Raw genomic sequence first — 6433 nt, 5'->3', positions numbered from 1 at the left:
TGCGTGGTAGCACAGGACGTCAGAATGAGGTCCAATGTTACTCAAACGTGAACTTCAAAGCTATTTCTCAATAAACAGTACACTTGCAACAATTGTTCTTCAAAGGAGCTGGCAGAGACTGGAATGAATGGGCGGCCTCCTTCCATGCTGCATTAATCTAAAAAACTTGAGGTAAAACTTTAACTAAATCTCCTCGTGTATGGAGTCTCAACCCCAATGGTCCAATTGTAGACATTGCCTCAGGCTCCCTCACTGATCTGCTGTTAATGATATCAGTCCCCATCACCCACTCCACAGCATAACATCAGAACATCCCAAAGCACTTAACAGCCAATGGGATCATTTAAAGTGCTGTCCTTGGTGTGTGGGAACATGGCAGTCAATATGAACATCAGAACATCCCAAAGCACTTAACAGCCAATGGGATCATTTTAAAGTGCTGTCCTTGGTGTGTGGGAACATGGCAGTCAATATGTGCTCAGCCAGCTCCTACTGTAAACTATGTGCCCCTAGTGAGCTCTTAACCTTTTACTAATTTCCACTAATGAAGGTTCGGACCCTGGGAAAGGGGGGCATTGATGATAAAATACATCACCGGCCTACAATGTGCTGGCACATCTTCTGTTGATTGAGGGAAGGGTAACTGAAGATCAAGACTTCATAGCTGACAACAAACTCACGGTCTACCAAACTCATGGGCCAAGCGCAGGCAAATGGAACTAGCTTCTGGTTGGCATGGACGAGCTGAGATGAAGGGCCTGTATCTGTCCTGTATTACTCTACAACCTCTGACTGTAAACCAGGCAGCAGTGCTCCCTGCTCCTCCGATATGCTGTAGGCCAAGGACCATCCAAGGCACCTCCAGGCACTGGTAAAACCTCAGCCGCACTCTTCCACAAAATCCTCCGAATTCTCTGGAAAATGAATCAACAACAGCGGCTTCTCCCAGGCAACAGCTCCAGTGTGGAGGACCTGGTACTCTCAGTTACACCGGGCAGGACACATCATTCACATGCCCAACACCAGACCCCAGAAATAGACACCCTGTTACAAGTGGAGTAACAAAATGGAGACACAGGAGACTGCAGATGCTGGAATCTGGAGCAACACACAATGTGCTGGAGGAACTCAGCAGGTCGAGCAGCATCTGTGGAGAGAAATGGACAGTTGATGTTTCAGGCTGAGACCCTTCATCTGGACTCCACTCTGTCCTCCTCTTAACCTCTTCACCTGGATCCACCTATCAGCTGCCAGCTCTTGCTCCACCAACGGCCTTAAAATAACAACTGTTGTTTACAACCAATATGACATATGCTGCACTGTTTCCCCTTGCTCTGAAAATGAATGCATAGGCTGAGTTAACACACAGTGCAATCCTGGTGTAACACGGGTGTTGGGGGACAACGTTAGTACTTGTATTATAAGGTACCCACATCATAAGCAAAACTATTATTTATCTGACTTTGGAACCCCTCTCTTTTGTTTGGTACAGTGCACCAATATAGTACACAATGACAAGAAGAAACAAACTATATTTCATTTGATAAGATATCTTTATTAGTCACATGTACATTGAAACACAGTGAAATGCATCTTCTGCGTAGAGTGTTCTGGGGGCAACCCGCAAGTGTCGCCACGCTTCTGGCGCCAACATAGCATGCCCACAGCTTCCTAAGCCGTACGTTTCTGGAAAGTGGGAAGAAACCGGAGCACCCAGAGGAAACCCACACAGACACGGGGAGAACATACAAAGTCCTTACAGACAGCGGCCGGAATCGAACCTGGGTCACTGGCGCTGTGATAGCGTTACACTAACCGCTACACTACCATGTCTGCTGATTCTACTGATACAAAATTCTGTCACTTCATACCTCCTTTCCGGAATGGCGAATTTAGTTTGATGGAACCAACGACTGCATTTCCAGTACATCGTTCCTAATTTTGGTCAAACGCAATTAATGGTGTTCATTATCAGTGTGATATTCCATCCACCACATTTAGTTAAAGTTTTCAAGCACTTTGTTCCGTTTTGATACCACAACTGTACATGAATCATCACAGTGATCATCTGCATCATTGGCTTCATGTTTGTCGATCGTCCTCCCCACTCTTTGCAGGGCTTTCTCCTTCACTGAGGTGCTGTGCATGTGGAGTGTCTGCATCCGCCTCACCTCAAGTCCAAGGTCGGCATTGAACATACCACAAGCACCCTAGTTTCCAGTTCTGGGAATGGTTGCCTGTTCCAGGTTGCCCTTTGGTGATCTCATCTCTTCCAAGAAATGTTTTCCACCAATTTTGAATTGCAGTTGAACACTCTTTTCTCTGTGATAAGGCAACAAGGAACATTCTTTCAGTGTTAATGCCTCCTTAAATTCTGGAATTTGCAATTCTGAGTTTGTAACATCACTAAGCAACTCACCATGATAGTAGGCTTTACAATAAAGCCTTGATCCGTGGACTGCATCAGTGTAGTGGTATACTCTGATGGGGGCATGGCTTTGATCTTGCCAGCTTTCTTGACAATAGCTGGATAGTATAGAGTCACAGTGTCATAGAGTTGTACAGCACGGAAACAGGCCCTCTGGCCCAACTGGTCCATGCCGATCAAGATGTCTATCCAAGCTAGTCCCATTCGCCCACGTTTGGCCCATATCCCTCTAAACCTTTCCTATCCATGCACCTGTCCAAATGTTTTTTAAATGTTGTAATTCTAAATTGGTAAATTTATTTATTATTGTCACATGTACCGAGGTACAGTGAAAAACTTTGTTTTGCATGCCATCCATACAGATCATTTCATCACATCAGTGCATTGAGGTAGTACAGGGAAAACAGTAACAGAATGCAGAATAAAGTGTTACAGTTACAGAGAAACTGCAGTGCAGGTAGACAATAAGGTGAAAGGTTATAATGAGATAGATTGTGAGGTCAAGAGTACATCTTATCCTACTAGGGCACCATTCAACAGTCTTATAACAGCAGGGTAGAAGCTGTCCTTGAGCCCGGTAGTACGTGCTCTCAGGCTTTTGTATCTTCTGCCTGATGGGAGATTCTACCCACCTCTACCACTTCTCTGGCAGATTGTTCTATTTTCCCCCCTCTGTGTGAAAAAGTTTCCCCTCAGGTCTCTTTTAGTATTTTCCCCTCTCACCTTAAATCCACGACCTCCAGTTATCCAAGAGTAATGGAGCTTTTCCTCACGAACGCAGATGGCATCCAAGTGTTGGAACCACGTGTGCAATTGATAGGCAGGGGCTATGTTGATAAGCTTGAACACCGGGGACTTCAGCTTTTATCAGTGCTCAGTTGGGGTTATCTTGCAAATACCCTTTCGTCGGCGTAGGGAGTCTTCAGTGAGTGGGACGGTTTACAGCACAGTGCTGCTTCACTGCATTGTACAACTGTTCATCAACCTACTGCCCATCTTCAACCACTTTACGTGGAACTTCAGGAGACTATTTTACTGCCACTATATGCAGATTCACATTCCAGGCCAACGTGAGATACCCCTTGTCCAGCGTGACACCTCCAAAGCCACCCCTCACAAGAAATAATGTATCTTCTCCGCCAGTAGTTTATGAGATTTAATTGCTGATTTTCAAAATGACCCCGTTTACAGGCACCCCTTTTGTCGGAACTGCTTGTTCACACACCCGTCCACAAAGTCTTGTTTTCTCTCTTTGTTGCTCCACTTTACCCTTTACAGAGTTTACAAATGGACGTAATTTTCTCCTTTCATTCAACCGTGTATCCTTCCTTCTGGAATTCCATGCTCACACAACAAACTACCCTTGGATTCACTACTTTTAACTTGCAACTTTGAATATATATTTCTTCTGTTGTCGGTCATTACCTGATGAATTTACTAAAGAATTTACCATTGGGAAGCGCCACCATTCAACAGAAGAGTTCAAAGGAACATCTGACAAAGTTAGAGAAACCGACAACATAACCTCCGCATGCAGAGTGGACTGTAGATTTTGCTTTGAAATAAAACATACCCAATACTACATCCGAAACAGCGTTAGAACAGGGCTTGCTATATTGAGGCTGTACAGTGCTTACAAATTTAACTGAGAATTGGTCTTCATGATATTTTTTTCCATTACTTCACAAATTGTTCAAACTAAAGCAATCTCAATGGTGGACCATTAGCTAATAAATCTTCATGTGTGGCTCCTGTACTATGTTCAGCGATAGTGCTGCCCCCGACCAGCTTTACCTCCAATACTTCCAAGAGTTCTTAACGAATATGTCATCCACTCTTACCTTCGCAATAATCTACATGAACCACTGGAATGGTTTTGTGTGGCATTTCCACACCTGGACTGATGTTTTAGGAAGCTGCATTCTGGAATTGTGGCATACTATCCTTGTATTGACGAGGTTTTCTGTCTCCTTGCCAACTTTGAGGCAATAGTCAAGTCAAGTCACGTTTGTTGTCATGTGCACAAGTACGGTGAGGTACAGGTACAGTGAAAAACTTGCAGCAGCATCACAGGCACATAGGTACAGACAGCACACAGAGTATAAATTATACATAAATTATATAAGATAGTGAAGATAGTGAGAAAAAAAAAGTGCAAAAAACAAAGACAGTCAGAGACAAGTCCCTGGTAGTGCAAGAGGTGGTCCATAGTGTTCTGTTGCTGAGGTCGGGTTAGGGTTGTGCAGGTCAGTTCAAGAACCTGATGGTTGAAGGGAAGTAGCTGTTCTGAGCCTGGTGTGTGGGGACTTCAGGCTTCTGTACCTCCTGCCCGATGGTAGCAGCGAGAAGAGGGCATGGCCCTGGATGGTGGGGATCTTTGATGATAGATGCCACCTTCTTGAGGCAGCACCTCCTGTAGATGCTGTCAGTGGTGGGGAGGGCTGTGCCTGTGATGGACCGGGCTGTGACCACCACTCCCTGCAGCCTCTTGCGTTCTTATGTGTTGGAATCGCCATACCAGGCCGTGATGCAACCAGTCAGGTTACTTTCAACAGTGACAAACAATCTGCTGGAGGAACTCAGTGGGTCATGAAGCACCTGTGAGTGGAAAGGAATTGTCAACCCTTCGGGTTGAAACCCTGCACCCGGAACATTGACAATTTGATCCCCCCCCCCCCCACAGATGCTGCTCGACCCGCTGAGTTCCTACAGCAGATTGCTTGTTGCTCTGTATTCCAGCATCTGTAGTCTCTAGTGTCTCAACTTTCAACAGCGCATCTATCGAAGTTTGTTAGAGTATTTGGTGGCATTGCCAAATACCCTTAAGCTTCTAAGAAAGTCAAATCCTCAGCTTTCAGTTACTATACCCATGGGTTCCACACCCACTTCTGTCATAATCTTCATTTGCAATTCCTTCAGTCACTGAAGTTGGTGGACTTCATAGTGTCTGCAGTGAAATGGTTTCATGCCTTCACTCAGACCTCTGCCCACCTATCGTGTATTCACTGTGTTGCTTCTCCATGTGCAGCTCTAGCTACTTCTACTGCTGTGACAGGGAAATCATTGGAACCAGCTGTAGAACGTATATTTAGTTTTCTAAACTCTTTATGACATTTTCATAGGGTGATCTCAACAAGGCACCAGCTGTGTTGCGCTTGGACGTTCTGTACTCAGTATCATCGTCATACAGAGGTAAAGGATGGCTCACCTCAACATCCTTGATGCTGTCAGTTAGGGTATGGCAGACTTTGGTCCCAGAATGACCAATAATTGGTTTGTGGTCAGTAACCAGTGTGAATTGTCTTCCCAGGAAAAACTGGTGAAGCTGCGTAGCTCTGAATACAATCGTCAACAGCTTCTATTTTATGTTCAGCTTTGGTCAGTGTGGGACGTAAGCGATAGACTCATCAGAGCCGCTGGCCACAACATGGGAAATCACTGCCCTAACTCTGTGTTTATAAGCATCACAAACAAGTTCTTGTGCATTAATCCACCAGAAATGCCTCACTGTTGACTCTTTTCTTGCATAAGGAAGTATTTCTTTATAGCGTGCTAGAAGCCTGTTTAGTCATAGATATAGAATACATTTTTCCAAGACATTCTCAGCCCCTTCGTATTGCCTCTCACTGACAGAATGGGCAAAAGAATCCGTTATAAAGAACTGCACATTCTGCCTGCTCTAATATTGACAGAATCTCGTCAAAATACACGGTAGTGTAGCGGTTAGCGCAACGCTATTACAGCGCCAGCGACCCACGTTCAATTCCAGCCACTGTCTGTAAAGAGCTTGTACGTTCTCCCCGTGTCTGCGTGGGTGTCCTCCGGGTGCTCCGGTTTCCTCCCACATTCTAAAGATGTACGGGTTAGGAAGTTGTGGGCGTGCTACGTTGGCGCCAGAAGCGCGGCGACACTTGCGGGCTGCCCCCCAGAACACTCTACGCAAAAGGATGCATTTCACTGTGTGTTTCGATGTACATGTGACTAATAAAGAAATCTTATCTTATT

Source organism: Pristis pectinata, chromosome 18, assembly GCF_009764475.1.
Source record: "Pristis pectinata isolate sPriPec2 chromosome 18, sPriPec2.1.pri, whole genome shotgun sequence".
Taxonomy (NCBI): domain Eukaryota; kingdom Metazoa; phylum Chordata; class Chondrichthyes; order Rhinopristiformes; family Pristidae; genus Pristis; species Pristis pectinata.
This window is presented reverse-complemented; position numbering follows the sequence as displayed.